Source organism: Pleurodeles waltl, chromosome 12 (genome assembly GCF_031143425.1).
Source record: "Pleurodeles waltl isolate 20211129_DDA chromosome 12, aPleWal1.hap1.20221129, whole genome shotgun sequence".
Classification (NCBI taxonomy): domain Eukaryota; kingdom Metazoa; phylum Chordata; class Amphibia; order Caudata; family Salamandridae; genus Pleurodeles; species Pleurodeles waltl.
In genome coordinates, this window is record NC_090451.1 from 250,099,263 (window position 1) to 250,119,071 (window position 19,809).

Here is a 19,809-nt window from a genome sequence, read left to right on the forward strand (position 1 = left end):
ATTCATGGGACCTCATCTTCTAAACCGGGAGCCACATCTTAGGGTCTGTGATTACAAACCAGGCTTCCTGGTTCCTTCAGTGTAATTTAAGATTTCCTTTGGGAAGACACAGGTCTGTAGCACTGTAATTTATCCTGAATATAGTGCTGCTCCAGAGTTATATTTCCATAGGCCTATGAACCTCCTGAGATGGGTGGCTGGGTGTAACAAAGGACTCTGTCTCAATGCAGTAATGCCACCCCACCAAACTCAGGCGCTTCCCATGCCTGTCCAGCCATAGTCCCCCTCACTGACCTCTCCACCAACCCAAGACTACGGAAGCAGGCGTGGGAACACAGACTGAAGTTTACAACATGAGCAGAGCATCCCCTAGGGCCCTTCTGAGTTGGCACCACAGTGCATCAGTACTCCTGTGTGCAGTGTCTGCTTACAGCAGGCCAGTGATTTAAGTAGGATGAAAAGATGTGCACATAACTGCCAAATTTCCCAGGTCCACACCTGACATGCTGCTCCAGTCCAGCTCTCCATCCCTTGAATTCCGGGACCCGCAGTCCTGCCCCATAATGAAATAAACAGGCCTACAATTCCCAGAACTCGAACAAAAAACTGTACTGGAGCAGCAAATCATGCATGGACCTGAGAAACCTGCCAGAGTTGTGTGCTGGGTCTCTGAAAGGTCCATGGCCTAGGAAGTGTAACTAGAAATTATTTTGAAGAGGTGCGGGTCATGTAATTAAAAGCGCAGCGTAGAATCTGTAAATGTAAATCTTGTTCATCACCTGGTGTGTCCAGGGTCTATTCTCTGTAAGATTTACGTTATTGCACCTAGACACAGAACACAAGAAAGACCTGCACCTAAAGCTTGCCAAACCTCTTGGCTTTGCCAATGATTGTTTGCAGTATCAAATAAATTAGTAACAGCAATTAATTTGTTCTGACTATTTCGAATTGAAAAGATTAAAATTCTTGCACTGTAAGACTGTGAATTAAACATTACTAAAGTCTGCGCCTTTTTCCTCTTCATGCCACTTTCATCTGCAGACAGTTAACCTTGTGTTATCCTTACCCTCTCACCTGTGAACAGTGCCTGGTCTTCCCTTGGTTCTACTCAGGGCCTGTAAAATACATGTTACCAATGGGCCTGGAGCACTTATTATATCTATCACCCACTTAAGTAGCACTCTTAAACATGCCCTTGGTCTGCCATTGCAGCCTGAATGCAGTGGTACACTACCATGTTGACTTGGCATTTCAACCCCTTAGCCAAGTCTTCCACTCCCCTTTTGTTACATATAAGTCACCCCTAAGGTAGGCCCTAGGTAGCCCATAGGCCAGGGTGCTGTGTAATTAAAAGGTAGGACATGTACTATTAAGTTTTACATGTCTTAGTGATGAAAAACTCCCAAATTTGTTTTTCACTAATGTGGGGCCTACCTCTCCCATAGTATAACATTGGGTATTCCTTATTATATTTAATAAGCTGTAATTCCTAAATGAGAGAAAGTTGGAATTTTCCTGCCCTTAGCCCTCTGTGCCTGCAGCTTGTCTCGGGTTACATGACTGGGTGTAATTGACAGTTGAGAATTTTGTGAATTCATCCCAAACAGTCACATAATAGTGTGGGGAGCAAAGCCTAAATGGCCTTACCACTGGCAGGATAGGGGCGGAGCTGAGCACAGCCCCACATGCACCTGAAAAGGATGTGCTCTACCTCCACACAATAGGCTTAACTACCCTGTATTGTCAGTGCTGCCAGCTTGCTTGGAGCCAGTGCAGGGGAAGTAAGACACTCCTGGAACATCAAAAGAGCTCTCTGGAAACTTCTCCCACTTTCTAGAAGCAGAGCTCCAGGTTAAAAAAATAGGGCTTTCAGATCCACTCATCAGAACATTACTGGACTTGTGTAAGGGCTCCAAGAGGACTGCCTGCTGCTGTGAACTGCTGTGCTCTCTGTCAGACTGTTGCTGTCCATGCATGGTATGGAAGGACTGCTTTGCTGGCTGGAGCCTGCCGTGAACCCTCAGAGGCCAGCCCTGCATCTTCACCTGCACCCAGGACATCCAGAAGAGACTCCAAGGGCTAACTTGCTAGCCTCCTGTTCACAGCCATAGGGGCATAACAGACTCCCACCATATTGAAACCACTCCTGCGTCCGGCCTGAGTGAATCCTGAACCCTAAAGAGGGTTCAATGCAATCCTGGATCCTTGGTTGTGGTACTGAAGGTGCCCAGATGGCCAATTTCCAAAACAGAGACAACATTTGATCAAAAAGTGCTTTGAGAACCAGGAGTAGACTGGGAGCAACCTGCTCGCCTACATGACTTTGCTGCTTCTCCCTCTAAGTTCTTGTCTGCAGCAGCAAATCCATTGCAGCGTTCCTTCACAAAAGGGATATCCGACTTCATGGAACTGTCTTCGGCTGCAGCGTTCTGCTTCATCCCACTGGAGATTTTCAACTTCCATCTCTATGACTAAGTTCAAAGGTAAAAACTTTCACCACGGATTCGCTCCGCGGCTATCTGGCGCAAGTATCCAAACCGTGCTCCAACCTTAAACTCCAAAAAATCATAACTCCAGTTCTACTAATTGGATTCTGATGGTTTTGGTGTCAAATAATTTATTATAATTTACTCTGTGTTTCTAAATTGGTTTGGGATTTTTATTGTGTTGTGCAGTCACATTATTACTGTTTGTGTACTGCATAAATATTTTAGACATTGCTTCTAAGTTAAGTCTGATTACTTTTTGTGCCAAGCTTTTTAGGGTTAAGCACAGATTAATGTAGTCACTTTTTGTGGTTTACCCTGCAAGAGATTGTGGCTAGTGCTTGACCAGGGCTTCCACCCTAGTCAACTAACCATCACTTTTCTCACCACGTTATTAGGCTCTTTGTGTTCCTGACATGGGAAAATTAGCTATGCAGGAGGCGTGTTTCACTTGCAGGTTGGGCACACCTCTAGAGTGATCCGCCTGAAGTGAATACAAAACTAGGAATTCTACCATCTTGTGTGTGGTGGAATTAAATTCTGGAACAGGGTGATGCCCACTCCCAAAGGAAGTGGTCATGTGGAGGTGTAGCGACCCCAGGGGTAGGTAGTCCATTGGCTACTACCCTTCACTACCCTTAACAGCCCTAAATTGAGTATTTACAGGACCCCCTCATACAAGGACTTCAGATTTTGATGAACACAAAAGAAGGTGGGGACAAAGTAGACTGCTGACCCGAGCACCAAGGCGCACAACTGACTTGGCACCAACCCTGCCAGCCTGCATGCTGTCCCCAACCCTCGAGGAAAATCAGTCTTGTCCTGCCCCTGTACAGGCTCCAAGAAACCCAGAGAGCTGCGAGAACCTCTCCAATCATCAGAGAATTGCCCTTAGAGCAGAGGAGCTGCTTCCCCGCATCTGCAGGCACTGCCTGTAAAATCCATTGCTCTGCCCTGTTTGTCATTGGGCCCTCCGAGGGATCAATGAGCCAGGAGAATACTGTTTGGAGCCCAGGAAGTCAGCCATGAGACACTGACCCCACCCAGAGGCTCCCTGAATCTGTACCTGGGGTACTGGGGCTCTTGCAGCAACCAAGGCTTGTTGGTAATCCAATCCAGACTCGAACAACTGCCATCGAGAGACATCAGGATAAACAAGGCCATTGAGGAGAGTGGTCCCACTGCCCTTTTTCCCCTCTTCACCTTATTGCCAAGGTCCAGAGCCAGTCTCTGGTCACCGCGACCTTATGCCTCAAGTCACCTCTGCACCCAAGAGCCAAAGCCTGAGTCCAAGGGCATTGACAGGGCCTACAGAGTCCTGAGACCCTCTGGAGCTAAACCCACCCTTGGTTTTGACAAGACTGAACTTCCAGTTTCCTCTTGCAAGCTCTTTCTGCATGCCCCCTCTACAGCGAGTGTCAGAAACCTGACACTTCTGGACATCTCTGCACTTGGCCGCACAGGCCAGAGGAGAAGAGGACCATAGGTGTCCCGACATCCCCAAGCATCTCAAGAATGTAGTCCCCCTGTGGGTTCACCCGGACTTGCCTCCTTGTCCCTCCTTGCTCATCTTTGTCACTGGACCATTCCTCATTTAAGTGAATGGGACATCCGATGACATAAGACACCTCTGCACCCAGATGCCCCAGAGCCTTCCGAGCTGTTCTGTTGGTGTGGCCTTTAACCCTGCCCCATACTCACCTTAAGTTCCGGAGAACAATCCTGTAAGTCTTTGTGAAGTGTCCAAATGCAGTACATTTTTTCCCCATAGGATAACATCACCACACCCAAAAACTGCAGTGTGTCAACTTTTGAAAACTGTAAAAATTCATAGCTCGAAAAGAACTTACCTGATTCCGATGATCTTGTTATCTAAATTTGTATAAAAGTATGTGTTATTTTTATGAATTTATGTCAGATTTGTTTATTGAGTATTTGTCTCACTTACTGCTAATGTGTGTGCAATACATGCTTAGCACTACCCTCTGATATGCCTAACTGTGCACCTACACTACCACAAAAGAGAGCATTTGGTGTGTCATTTGTGCCTTTGTAGTTCTTTTGGTGGTTGCCTGGACTCTTTGCACAGTGTACCTCTTTTTGGTCCACTATATAATGAGGCAGCTTCTACACCAACAAAATCAAATTTCAGAAGAAGTTGGAGTTATATAGGCAAATATTTTGGTGAAACACCACCCTAAAGCAGACAGGTCTAACAATAAATGACTGTTTAACACCGGATAACTGTCATAAATTTAAATGGTTAAGGTATATAAAACCTTTATGTTTTGAACTGCGCAGACTTGAAATATTTATGCATCTTCAAACTATAACAAAAGGAGAAAACATTTGTACCCAACCATCTTTATCAGTTTTGGAAGACAGTAAAGAGAATCCTCAGAATTATTAAAGCTTTCTGTTAAATATTTTGCTAAATTGAAAATAACCATATCAATTGAACCATGTCATTATGACTATGGAATTTGGGATCATCATCTGTTAGCCCACTTAAGGATGGGAACTGTCCATCATTTTTTGTCATGGTTGTTGAGAACCTAACCTTTGGTCCTAGTAACAATCTTACTCTTCAATATGCAATGCATGTTATGTTTTCTATACATATTATTTGGCTTCTAGACAAAGGGTTCCTGTTCCTGTTCTTAATTATGCTGATTGTGTCCAGTGTCGGCCAGCTTTCTCTATTAACAGATGCCCATTAGTCCTTTAATATGTTTTGCTTTAAGCCAATTATTGACTGCTGCAATTAAAAAAACAGATATGATGACCCCGTAAATACTGCAAATTTGTATTGTTTTATATTTTTTTATGTCTTGAAATGTTTTTAATGCTTTTATGTTTTTTTAACATACTAAAGATGATGATGGTAATTTGTGCTTTTGTCTTCCTGTGTGTGCTGCAAATCTAAGTAATGTTGTTTCCTTTTTTCTCTTTTAGCTTCCTTGGTAAAGTTTTTTGTGTTATAGTGTGGAACAAAATAAGTGCTTTTTGCTTGGAATTGACCCAATGCTTTGTCATTCCTACACTACCTCTTGCAAAGCATATCAGCTCTTATCTCTCTCTCTCATTCTGTCTCTCTTTCTCTCTTTCGTTCACTTGAGATAGAAGAACATGTAGTAGAATCTGGAAGTGTTTTCTCAGTTAGGGGAGTGCAATCTGATGGTGACTCATCTTCTGGTGATTCTGAGGAACATGTCCATGGAAGTCATAATGTCTCTTCACAAGTGTGAAGTGGAGAGGCAGTTGCAGAGTAGCCCAATGAAGAGTGCCAACAAGTGCAGTTCCAAGCACAAAAAGTGCTCACTTGGTAGCCTACCAGTTCAGTACAACTAATAATTCTCTCATTCATTGAAAATACTGGATGTAATGTTAATACTGCAAACGTTTTGCCCATTTCTTTTTGAATGATGACTTCCTTGGCGAAACTATGCTCCAAACAAATTGGCATACCAAACAGTTTCTGACGGAGAATGTAGACACTCTGGCACTTTATTGTAGGGCACACCTGTGGACTCCCACTCCACTTAGGGAGGTGAAAATATTTCCGACCCTTAGGCTTAAAATGGGCACAAACCAACAATATAGTCTTACTGGTCTACTCGTATGGTTTGGGCAACACCCATCTTTGCCCTGTTGATGCCCAGAGACAGGTTTTTTATTCATTTTGCTGAACATTCTGCAGCATTGCCCCAGGAAAATCTACATCATGACTGGTTGTTCAAAATTCAGACAGCCATGGAACATTTGTCTGCCATATTTCCAGAGATTTATACTCCTGGAAAGAATTAGGGGTTGGCAAAATTCCTGAAATTTGTGGTAATGTAATTTTTTGAATTTTTTTTTAATTATGCAAAATTACAGGTAATTAGCAAAATGCATCACTTTCACCTCACATTATAATAGGATGCTGTGGATGCATTTCATAATTTAAAAAATGGTGTGCAACTGCAAGCTGCGTTAAACAGTTCAGTGCCCATTTTGTTTAATACAGTCTGCTCCTGCCTAGCTGGACCTTCTGCTCCCTCTCCACTTCTGCCCACCCCATTCTTGTCCAACTCTCTCCTTTTCCCAAATTTATTTTCACTTTGTGTTACTTATTCACTATTTCTGTGCTCTTATTTTTCGTTTTTTGCTTCCTTTTGGTGGTGGTAGAGCTGATTTCTATGAGCAGTGCCACCTTCTAATATTCCTGGCAGGAAGCCGTAGGCAGATAAAGTGATACAGTTAATGGAGACCAAGCTGTAGTGGGGGAGGGTGTGGTGCAGCATGCACTACCCTAATGGTGTCTCCCTCAGCCAGCACTGCGTGACTCACTGCTGGGATGATGGTATTGACCAAGAGGGAGACCTGCTTGGCATCAAAGTGGTAAGGGTAGCTAAGTTATGTTTAAATCTGTTTACATTTTATATTTTTTTCTTATCAGGAGACCTTATTGTCATCCTCACAGCATCAAAGGTAAGTTTAAGTGATGTTAGACTTGGCATCCTTGGTGTGGTCTCCCCTAACTTTTTGCCTCTGTTTCCCAGGTTGTTGATGTGTGCTGAACTCTGTTTTTGCTGTTTGTGTTACTCTGGGCACTTTACCACTGCTAACCAGTGCTAAGGTGCAAGTGTTCCTATATAAAATGTGTATGTAATTGGCTTTCAATGGTTGGCATATTTGATTTACTGGTAAGTCCCTAGTACAGCACACTAGAGATGCCAGGGCCTCTAAATCAAATGCTACCAGTGGGCATGCAGCACTGGTTGTGCCACCCACATTAATAGCTCTGTAAATATACCTCAGACCTGCCAGTGCAGTGTCTGCGTGTGCAGTTTTAAACTGCCAATTCGACTTGGCAAGTGTACCCACTTGCCAGGCCTTAACCATCCCTTTTTATACATGTAAGGCACCCCTAAAGTAGGCCCTAGGTAGCCCCATGGGCAGGGTGTAGTGTATGTTAAAGGTGGAATATGTAAAACACATACGTTTTCAAATTCGGTTTTCACTGTTGCAAGGCCTATTTCTCTCATGGGTTAACATGGGGGCTGCCTTTAAATCTGATTCAAGTATAGATTCCCTTTGGGAGCAGATAGACATGTGGAGTTTAGGGTCTGTGAACTCACAATTTAAAAATACATCTTTCAGTAAAGTTGGTTTTTAGATTGTGTGTTTGAAAAGGCCACTTTTAGAAAGTAGGCATTTTCTTGCTTAAACCATTCTGTGAGTCTGTGTTTTGTGGATTCCCTCTCTGGGTCAGATTGACAGTTGGGCAGCTTGCACCTCTCCCTAGACAGTGACATAAAGGAAGCTGGGTTGTAGCCCGCATATTCTGATGAGCCATCTGTTCTAGAGGTGAAGGGATGAGTGGGCATTCACACCTAGCTGGGCTGTGCCTGCCCTCTCACAATGCAGTCTCCGACCTCCTGGTGTGTGGCTGGGGCCTGGCCTGGACAATAAAGGATCTCACAGACACTTGAGACTTTACTTTGAAGTAGGCCTACCTCAAAGGCAGAAAGGGATATAAGAAGAGCACCACAAACCCCAGACTTTAGATTACTTCAAGGATTCAAGAGGAACCTCTGCCTGGAGAAGAGCTGAAGAGCTGAGGAGAAGTGCTGCCCTGTCTTTGACAGTGCTTTGTGGGGCTATCCTGCAGTTCCTGCTTCTGCCTGTGCAAGGGAACAGAGACTGGACTTTGGTTGCATTCCTGCTTGAGAAGTGACTCCAAGGGCTTCGAGTAGAGCTCGCCTCCTGTTTTGAAGCCTCGGGGACAGCAGAGGCTTCAACAACCAGACCTGAGTCTACTTGCTGTGGACTCTAGCTTGTCAGAGGGTGTAATTCCAGTGCCTGGACCCCTGAAAGTGAATTCCTGGAGAGACACCAATCTACCAATGCTGGACGACGCCGTGCGACTTCGCAAAGGACGCCATTGCCCGGAACCGCAACACTACTTGCCCCGGGGCCGTGGACCTCACTGAAGTGCGAATCCGACGACCCTGTGATCTGACGCCGCTAACCCGGAGCTGCGATGCTGCCTGCCCTGAGGCTGTGGACTTCGTAGAAGCCCGGTGACCCTGTAGGCCTCGCGTCGCTGCAACCGCTGATCCTGCCTGAGTTCGCTGACTCTAGAGTGTCATAAGTCCGACGTCCGTGATGATCTGACGCCATGGCAGCGTCTGTGGCCCTGTGACGTCATCACCACCCCGTGAGGTCATGCTGAAGCATCGTAACTCTGCCGGACTCGCATCTGCTGGAACCAAGGGACGGACTTCGCATCCGACGCTGCCTCACCTCCACCACCCTGTAGAGAGGACCCAACGCTGCTGCACGACACCGCCGTCTTCCTACCCCGTGGCACCGGAACCGATCTCCCCATCTCCGTACATCGGCATGTTTTCAGCCTGTTCGAAAGGTCCGTGAACAACTTCATTACGGTGCTGTGTTTCACCAACTTGCAGTGTTTTCACCTCAGATCACTGTTCTCTTGTTCTAAGTGCAAAATTTGTATTTTTAACTGTATATTGTGGATTTTTATTGTATTTGGTCTTGTTTATTTAGATAAAATATTTAACATTTTTCTAAACCCGTGTTGTGTCATTTTGTAGTGGTTCAATGTATTACTGTGTGTGTTGGTACAAATACTTTACACCTAGACTCTGGAGTTAAGCCTACCTGCTCGTGCCAAGATACCAAAGGGGTGAGGGGGGTTAATTGAGTGTGGTTCTCCTTTACCCTGACTAGATTGAGGGTCCTTGCTTGGACAGGGGGTAACCTGACTGCCAACCAAAGACTCAATTTCTAACAAGTGATATATATTTTATACACACAAATAAATGTGTATAATACATATTGCCCAGTGGTGGTCACCACTGTATAATTGTACTTAGGACAGTGATTCCATGGGAAAATTATTTTTTACACATAGCTTTGGCTCTGTTTGATCATCTTGGTCCAGAAAGCATACTTTTTGTGATTTGGTGTAAATCCACTCAGTAGGTTTGAGAAATTAACAGACAAAAATGCTGTATATTTCATGCCATGGATACATGATGGCTAGCTTACAGTGGATTTGGGAATCAGTGGCACAAACCTTGCATTGTGATCTGCTAGCCGAAACTTGAACAGCAAGTTACGGCCACCATCTTAGGATACAGGGACTGTAAAATACATTATTTTTGGGTAAATCATTGGAATTGCATATCCATTGCAGTGCTCAGTGTTGCCCCCTCTGGATTCGCAATTGATCCACAAATCCATGCAACCTATTTAAAAAAAAAATATGCACAAACAAACAGACACAATCCCACAAACATACAGACACCCACACAACCCCACAGTAACACAGAAACACCCACGTAACCCCACTTACAAACTCACTCTAAGGATTCCACACACCCATTATAACACGCACACCAACACAACCCCACAGTCATGCACACATTCACACAAAGTCACACAAATACACTGATAGGACCCCACTGTCACACACACACACAACAATCCCCAAAAAACACAGGGAGCCCCACACACAGTTACTCACACACACATCGTTCTACAGTAACATACACCCACACAATCTCACACTTAGACATAAACACACGTCCACAGAACTCCACACACACATACTTACATACACACACTTATACAACCTTACGCACACACAAAACCCACCTAACCATATATGTACACACTCCACAATGCTACACTAACACACAGATACACACATCCCCACAAAGCTGCAAACACACATTGACACTCACATCCACAGAATCTCACAAAACCCATTACACAAACATGTTCATACACTCACACACATAACCTCACTGGTATACACACATTCACAGTACCCCCATACATACATACTGAAAACCCACACAAACATATACACACACACACACACACACACACAACCCAACAAAGTGACAGTCACACACTCCCACCCCAAAAAAGCTTCATACGCACTCACCACATACAACCTGACAAACCCCCTCCACACACCAATAGAAACACATATACACACCCTAAAAACCCCATACAAATACTCATATATACCAACAAAACCCTTTACAAACATAGACACACATGCACAGACCATACACACAAATACCCCTACACACACAGAGAGTCACACATATTCACATAGCCTCATGAACACACTGACACATACACTCACAGAACACTATAGACACATAGGGGGTCATTCCGACCCTGGCGGTCAGTGTTAAAGCGACGGCCAACCCGCCAACAGGCTGGCGGTCAAAATAATGGAATTCTGACCCTGGCGGGAACCGGCAACACAGGCCGCCGCTTTAACACTTCGACGGCCACGGCGGCACAAACAAACAGCGCGGCGGTCACCGCCAACAGCCAGGCGGCAGACAATGTACCGCCCACCCTATCACGACTCACCAATCCGCCACCTTTTCCGGGGCGGGAGCCCCGCCGATAAAAACACGGCGGAAACAGACATTTCAAATGGAAAACGCTCACCTCGACACACTCCACGCGGAATCGGGACAGCATGGAACCGGAACTCCACATCCTCCCAGCCATTGCCTTCCTGCTCTTTTTCCAGGATCACGAACGTCGCCGTAGACGACAACGTGAGTACTGCACCTACGACACAGGGGAGGGGGGAGGAGGAAAGGTTACAGGCACACACATACGCCACACACCCACCCCCACCCTCACCCCCACCGAAATACCTACACACCAATGCAGATTAAAAAGTCAGAGTTACACCCCCAAGCCCCCAAAACAAAAATGCAAAGACAAAAGGCAATGATTGTAAAAATAGAACTATATTATAGCAATAATTAAGTATAGCGAACTTAGCAATATATAAAGAATTATTACACCTCTAGAACTCTATATATACAAGTAGCAAAAGTCCGGCACAGTATTGCAAAGTTCAAATGTCTGTGGGCCAATGTGCAGCAACACATGGGCAAAGCCCACACACAAGATCGAGTCCATTGGAGAGAACACTGCTGGGGCATCACAAAAATAAAATACAGGCACCTCAGGGGGAAGGGAAGGGAGGCACCTCAGCCACATGAGTCCACGACGCCAGATCCACGAAGGGCCTCCATGCTCACTGTGCCATCCTGGGGGGTGCAAAGCCACAGTCCATCAGGTGGATTACAGAGTCCACTAGTCATGGAGGAGGCATGGTGGGCAGAGTGCCTCGTGAAGCCCTGCCCGACACAGATCCAGGCCTGCCAATGGGCCAGCGGTGCTTGACAGGAGGGCCCAGCGGAGCGGTGCTTGAGATGAGGGCCCAGCGGAGCGGTGCTTGAGATGAGGGCCCAGCGGAGCGGTGTTTGACAGGAGGGCCCAGCGGAGCGGTGCTTGACAGGAGGGCCCAGCGGAGCGGTGCTTGACAGGAGGGCCCAGCGGAGCAGTGCTTGAGATGAGGGCCCAGCGGAGCGGTGCTTGACAGGAGGGCCCAGAGGAGCGGTGCTTGACATGAGCGCCCAGCGGAGCGGTGCTTGACAGGAGGGCCCAGCGGAGCGGTGCTTGAGATGAGGGCCCAGCGGAGCGGTGTTTGACAGGAGGGCCCAGCGGAGCGGTGCTTGACAGGAGGGCCCAACGGAGCGGTGCTTGAGATGAGGGCCCAGCGGAGCGGCGCTTGAGATGAGGGCCCAGCGGAGCAGTGCTTGACAGGAGGGCCCAGCGGAGCGGTGCTTGACATGAGGGCCCAGCGGAGCGGTGCTTGACAGGAGGGCCCAGCGGAACGGTGCTTGACAGGAGGGCCCAGCGGAGCGGTGCTTGAGATGAGGGCCCAGCGGAGCGGTGCTTGACAGGAGGGGCCCTGTTCAGCGGTGCCTGTCTTGGCGGGGCCCTGTTCAGCGGTGCTTCTACAGCGGCCCCTGTTCAGCGGTGCTTCTCACAGCGGCCCCTGGTCAGCAGTGCTCCTCACGGCGGGGCCCTGTTCAGCGGTGCCTGTCTTGGCGGGGCCCTGTTCAGTGGTGCTTCTCACAGCGGCCCCTGTTCAGCGGTGCTTCTCACGGCGGGGCCCTGTTCAGCGGTGCCTGTCTTGGCGGGGCCCTGTTCAGCGGTGCTTCTCACAGCGGCCCCTGGTCAGCGGTGCCTGTCTTGTGTTTCGAGTGAACCACACCTGGCCAATGCTTCCCGCTCAGTCAGCATCGGACCTTTCCGTTGCGGGGCCCTCCTGTGATGGAGTCCTGGGGCCCTGGGTCTCCTCCGATACCCCCGGAATGGGGCTGGTGGGGCCCTCATGGCCAGATCGGCTGCTCCCTGCCTTTTGCGCTTTGCTGCCCTTGCCCTCCTTGGCAGACTCTCCGTGGCCCTTGGCTCCCTTACACGATGTGGCAGGTGACGGTGCAAGGCTACCCTCCTTGGGGGCAGGCGTGTCAGGCCTGTCGCGCCTGCCCTTCAGTTTTTTGCTCCTCTTCCCGGGGGGGGGGGGGGGGCTGGCTGTGCCTTTGCTGCTGGCCGATGTCCCTGCCCAAGGAAAGGGCGGACTCCAAAAACCAGGCACGACGTTCTTGAGAGTTGCTGGGCTGGTGGTGGCTGAGGTGTTTTTGGAACTCTTACGAGATGGAGGGGGTGGGTCAGGTGAGGAAAAGAGGTTCACTTTAGAGAGGAATAGTTTTTTAGGAGCAATGGGAAGGGTAGCTGGAGTGGGTATGGGAGTGGAGGAAGAGGATGTGGTTGTAGGTGAGTCAAGTCTGGTGTCTTTGGGTGCAGGTGCTTGTGCTGGAGGCTTTCGTGAGGTGGATGGCTGTTGGTTGGGTGCCTGCCTGCGTTTGTGTGGTTTGGAAGCGGGGTGACAGACACACTGGGAGAGGACACAGGGGACGTGTACATGGCAGTGGGGGTGGTGACTGCACGTGTGCGGACTGGTCTGGAGGGTGTGCTGGTGATGGGTGTACTGGCTGATGGTGGTGTGCATGCAGGTGTGAGTGTAGACGTCACAGGGAGGGAGGAGGGAGACGAGGAGGTGGGGGACACAGAGGAGGTAGTGGCTGTTGGCATGTCTGCATCTGTATGTTGCTTGGGTGAATGCTTGTGTGTTCTGTGGTGCTTATGTCTGGATGAGCTTCCCTTGGGTGTTGAGGTGTGTGCAGGCTGGTCTGTAGGTGTGGATGGGATAGGCAGAGGAACAGGGGAGTGGGACTGGGTGGAGGGAGTTAGAAGAGGGAGGCTGGAGACAGGGACAATCGCTGCCGTCAGTGCTGAGGCCAGAGCGTTGAACGATCGCTGCTGGGCAGCCTGACCCGAATGAAGGCCCTCCAGGTATGCATTGCTTTGATGCACCTCCCTCTCCACACCCTGGATGGCATTCAAAAGGGTAGACTTCCCAACAATGATGGTCCTCAGGAGGTCAATGACCTCCTCACTGAGGGCAGCAGGGGTAACTGGGGCAGGGCCTGAGGTGCCTGGGGCGAAGGAGATGGCCGCCTTCCTGGCCGTGCGGGCACGGGCCGAAGGCCGAGGGGCTGCTGGGAGGGCGGAGCTGGTGCGCTGGGTGGCGGCTGTACCTGTAGTATCGGTGGGCACGGATGTTGCCGCCACCGCAAGGGAGCTCCCATCCGAGGACGTGTCGGTGTCACTGACGTCTCCACGGGTCCCCGTGGTGGAGCCCCCCTCGCCCTCCGTCTCACTGGTCATGTCGGAGTCCGTTGCATGGCCCTCCGGGGCCATGTGAGATGCAGCTCCCTCTTGCGCCGATGCCACTTCTCCTCCGCCTGATGATGCTAATGCACACATTCACAGAAAAACAAAGAAAATGGGGGTGGGGTGGAGAAATAAAGACAAGTTGAGTGCATGCATTGGGGACACCGTTGGCGGAGAGGACAGACACAGAAGCCCCCTGCACTACGCTGCGCACTTGGGGTACACTACTCATTCACTGGGACATGCCCTACAAGCCTATGGGCGACAACTGCCCACACAGAATACACAGGTCCATGAATAGCGTTACTAGGCACCCTACAGAGGTGGGGGGCGGGGGCACAGGACATAACCTCACGGAGGGGCCTAGCCTACAGAAATCGCCCTGGCCTAGAGATACCCACAGTCCTCCTCCCCCACCCAGGCACCTCCACTGCGCGCAAATATAGCTGAATGTGCTGGTACTCACCCCCTTGTGCCTGCTGTGATGTCCTCAAGCACCCATCTAAATCGGGGTAGGCCACCGCCAGGATCCGGGACATCAGGGGGGTCAAGGTACGACTGGCACCCCTCCTAGGTTGGGAGGCCATCCCCAGCAGAGCCTCAGCGGTCTTCCTGCTCCCGCGGCGGATGTCCTCCCACCTCTTGCGGCAGTGGGTGCCCCGTCTGTTGTGGACCCCAGGGCCCGGACGTCCTTGGCGATGGCACGCCAAATATCGATCTTCTGATGGGCGCTGACCTATGTGACATGTACAGGGGGGGAAAAGAAACATCATCACTTTTCTGCATGCTCGATGTGAGTGGCCCCCCCTCCCCAAACTTGCCATGTGGCACATGCTCTCATCTGTCGTGCCATGCATTCGTAATTCGCTCCCCTCCCCTCCATCGTACATCCACCCCACTCATCACAGGCATTGCCCACTATGCATTGGCCCCCGTGTACTCACCTGTTGGTCTGGAGGACCGTAGAGTAGCGCATACTGGGGGAGGACCCCGTCCACGAGCTTCTCCAATTCTTCGGAACTGAAGGCGGGGGCCCTTTCCCCAGTCACAGCAGCCATTGTCACTTCCAGACCGAGGTCACAGCAGCACTTGCAGTATAGGTCCTCTCCTGTGGATGCTCAGGTCTCGTGTGATTAAGCAGAGAGAAAATGGCGGTCACGCCCGCGGCGGTGCGTACCGCGGCGGTGCGTACCGCGACCGCCGGCGCACATCGTCATTGGCTCCTGAAACCCATAGGGTTCAATGTTAACCAATGCTGCTTTGCGCCGCGGTCTTCGACCGCCTACCGCCACGGTGTGCCACGCCTGCGCAATGACCTCACTTCACATTGTCACACTTCACAGGTCAGGCAGCCGCCATTTCAAGGGCCCACATGGCTTAATTCCTACTGCGTCACACATGGCTAGGCCTTGCATCGACACTCATACAAGCCATTCAATCCAGAGAGATTCGTGTACTGTGCAGGCTGTGTGAACTTACCTGTGGGTTGATTGACTCTGTGCTCCATGTTGTCCTTCCTAGGCACCGTCCGCTGGGACTTGCGAGGAGACGAAGGAAGGTTCCCGTGTACAGACCGCTGGTGGACCTGTCGACAATGGAAGAACGACATGTCATACTCACCTACAGACTCAACAGTGCCACTATACAGGAACTGTGTGCCCAGCTGGAGCCAGACCTGATGTCACCCATCCGCCAACCCACAGGGATTCCGCCTCTAGTGCAGGTGCTGTCAGTCCTCCATTTTTTGGCTAGTGGATCATTTCAAACTACAGTGGCCATTTCATCTGGGATGTCTCAGCCTATGTTTTCAAGGGTATTGTCCAGAGTGTTGTCTGCCCTGATGAAATACATGCGGAGCTACATCATTTTCCCTGAGGTGGGTGACTTGCCTACAGTGAAGGGTGATTTCTATGCCCTTGGACACATTCCCAATGTCATTGGTGCCATTGATGGTACCCATGTGGCTTTGGTCCCCCCAAAAGACAATGAACAGGTGTACAGGAACCGAAAAAGTTATCATTCGATGAATGTCCAGGTGGTCTGTTTGGCTGACCAGTATATCTCCCATTTAAATGCCAAGTTCCCAGGGTCAGTGCATTACGCGTACGTCATGCGAAATAGCAGCATCCCTTATGTGATGGAACAGCTACAGAGACAGCGTGTGTGGCTAATTGGTGACTCTGGTTACCCCAACCTGCCTTGGCTATTGACCCCAGTGAGGAATCCCAGGACAAGGGCAGAGGAACGGTACAATGAGGCCCATGGGCGTACTAGGAGGGTGATCGAGCGGACCTTCAGCCTCCTGAAGGCCAGGTTTAGGTGCCTGCATATGACAGGTGGATCCCTAATGTACTCACCAAAGAAGGTGTGTCATATCATCGTGGCCTGCTGCATGCTTCACAACCTGGCTTTGCGACGCCAGGTGCCTTTCCTGCAGGAGGATGGTCCAGATGGTGGTGTTGTGGCCGCTGTGGAGCCTGCAGGGAGTGAAGAGGAGGAAGACGAAGAGGACGACACAGACAACAGGGACAGAGTGATACTGCAGTATTTCCAGTAACACACAGGTAAGAATCTACTCCTGCATTTTATTATATCTGTAACAGTACTGGCCCTCTACTGTCTGACCTTTCCCCCCAATGTATGGTAACTTAGTTGTGAATTTGCCTTCCTATTTCAGTGATCTGGTCCCCACGGAGTGCCCTCTGGTTTATTTCCCCATGGACTACCGCTGTGTGACACTGGTATGTTGTCATCACAATGTAATTGGACATTTTTGGTTGGTTATATCGAATACATTTGGTTTAAAAAAATAAATAGCAGACTCCAGATGGTTTTTGTGCAATAATTGTGTTTATTGAAGTGCAAAAATTGGTGTATAGTTCAAAAAGGGTGATGGGTGATGGTGGAGGCAGGTCCATGGCAGAGTCCAGACTCTCGTTCGCACAGGTGCATTGTCCATATGCCTGTGGAAGGTGGAGCAGGGGCAGTTCAAGGTTGGACAGGGTGAACAAGTGGGACAGTGGGATGACATCCAGGGGGATCCGTGCATGGCGGGGGTCTTGACATCCTACTCTGTCTTCTTCCTAGATCTCAGGCCTTTCTTGCGGGGTGGTTCTTGTTCTGCAGGGGGTGGGGTCCGGGTGGCCCGTTGCTGTTGTGTCGGGGCCTCCTGACCACTAGCGCCGGCAGAGGTGGTGGGCTGTTCTTCCTCCATGCTAGTGGCAGGGGCCCTTTGGGGGGCCACATGGTCCCGCAATGTGGTGACAATCTGGTTGAGTGCCACCACGATTGTACCCATTGCGGAACTGATGCTGCGCAGTTCTTCCCGGAACCCCATGTACTGGGCCTCCTGCATGGCCTGGATCTCCTGGAACCTGGCCAGGACCGTCGCCATCGTCTCTTGGGAGTGGTGGTACGCTCCCATGATGGTGGTGAGGGCCTCTTGGACAGTGGGTTCCCTAGGCCTGTCCTCCCTCTGTCGCACAGCAGCCCTCCCAGTTCCCCTTTGTTCCTGGGCCTCTGTCCCCTGGACGGTGTGCCCACTACCACTGCCCCCAGGTCCCTGTTGTTGTTGGGGTGGTGGGTTGCCCTGGGTGCCCTGTAGTGGGAGACACACCGCTGCTTGACCTGTCCTGGAGACAGAGGCATGGGCCCGCTGGGTGGGTGCTGTGCCGGGGTTTCCAGAGGGGGGTAGGTCTGCTGTGGCCTGTGGCTGCCTGAGGGGAACCGACTGTCTAGAGGTCCCCGATGGTCCGGGCTGGTCATCAGGTTCTAGGTCGACAGAGCTGCTGTCATCACTGGGGGCCTGTTCTGGGGGTGGGATGGACATTTCTCGACCCTCCTGACCGGTGTGTTGGCGTTCGGGCCCTGCAGGGGTAAAAGAGTATGGTTATTGCTTCTGTGTGTGCCATGGCGTGCGATTTGTGGGTGCCCTTGTCCCCCAGTGCTGGCATTCCCTTGTGGGAGGAGTTGTGAGGGTGGTTTGGGGGGGGGGATGGGTATGTGCAGTGGTCATGCTTAGGTGATGGGTGTCCATGGTTTGTGTTGGCATTCAGGGGTTGGTGTTGGTTTGGGTGGGTTGTGCTAGTGAGACATTAGCAGGGAGGATATGTGTTGGGGGGTTGGGGGTGAGGGTGGGGGTGTGGGTTGGCATGCTGGTGGTTGGGGGGATGAAGTAGTTGAGATTAGACTTACCAGAGTCCATTCCTCCGCCTACTCCAGCGAGGCCCTCAGGATGCAGGATGTTCAAGACCTCTTGCTCCCATGCTGTGAATTCGGGTGGAGTGGGTGGGGGTCTTCTGCACAGCGATGTTGTGTCTTGACACCATCGTCCGCACCTTCCCCAGTAGGTCGTTCAAGCGCTTTCGGATGTCTTCCCGATTTCTGGGATGCTGTCCCACAGCGTTGACCCTGTCGACGATCCTTTGCCATAGCTCCGCCTTCCTGGCTATTGTGGTGTGCTGCACCTGTGTGCCGAAGAGCTGGGGCTCTACCCTAATTATTTCCTCCACCATGACCCTGAGTTCTTGGTCCGAGAACCTGGGGTGTCTTTGGGGTGCCATGGGGTGGTGTGGATGAGGTGTGGGGTGGTGTTTGTGGTGATGAGTGTGGTGGTGTGTGGTGTTTTGTGCGTAGATGTAGTGTGGGGGATGATGTTGGGTTCCTGTGTGTGTTGTGGTTTGCATTCCCTGTGCTCTCTCTCTGTGTATTGCGCCTTGTCTCTGAATTTCGATTTGTGGGGGTTTGTGGGTGATGTGGGTGGGTGTTTTATATCATATTGATTGTGTGGGAGTGGTGTTTGTATGTGTGTCAGGTGTGTGTATTTGTAATTGTCCAATGTGGCAGTGTTTTGTAGATATGTGTGTATTTTGAGTGCAGCGGTGTGTACCGCCAATGGGATACCGTGGTTGAAAGACCGCCGCGTGGATTCGTGGGTCGGAATGGCATGGGCGTATTTCTGTTGGCGTGACGGTGGAGGTTTGGTCATCTCCAGTTTATCGCTGACCGCTGATGTGGCGGCCTTCAGTGGAGGTCGGGTTTTTGGCGGTTTGGCAGTTGTGGATCAGAATGACCCTGGCGGTTTACCGCGGCCGCGGCGGTGTTATGGCGGTCTTCTGACCGGCGGTAACTGCCTTTTACCGCCAGGGTCAGAATGACCCCCATAGTCACACACCCAACTACGCAACCCTACACAGTCATACTCAGCGAAAACCCCACTCTACCACCTCACAAACACACAGATACACACTGAAACAACTGTTCTCACACACGCACACAGAAATGCACCCCCAAACACACACACAAAGTCACACATACACAGGCACAGGCACAGACATACCCACACACAGACCTCCATATGCATATGTACAAATTCCCATACAGATATGTGATCTTGTTCACTGACATACATTTACACAAACAGTCACACACACACAATCATAAACATAGAACCCCACATACAAAATCTCACACACATTCACACATCCACTAACACAGACTTGAACTCAAACTGCCTTGTACACATACACACAGGAATGGAACTACTCCCACGCACTGAGGCTCACAGTTATATAAAGAGAGACTTACACAACTATATGTACACATACACATTTCTATACACAGAGACACACACAACCACACAAAGATCATCTCAAATTCTGTCACAGACATAATGACACAC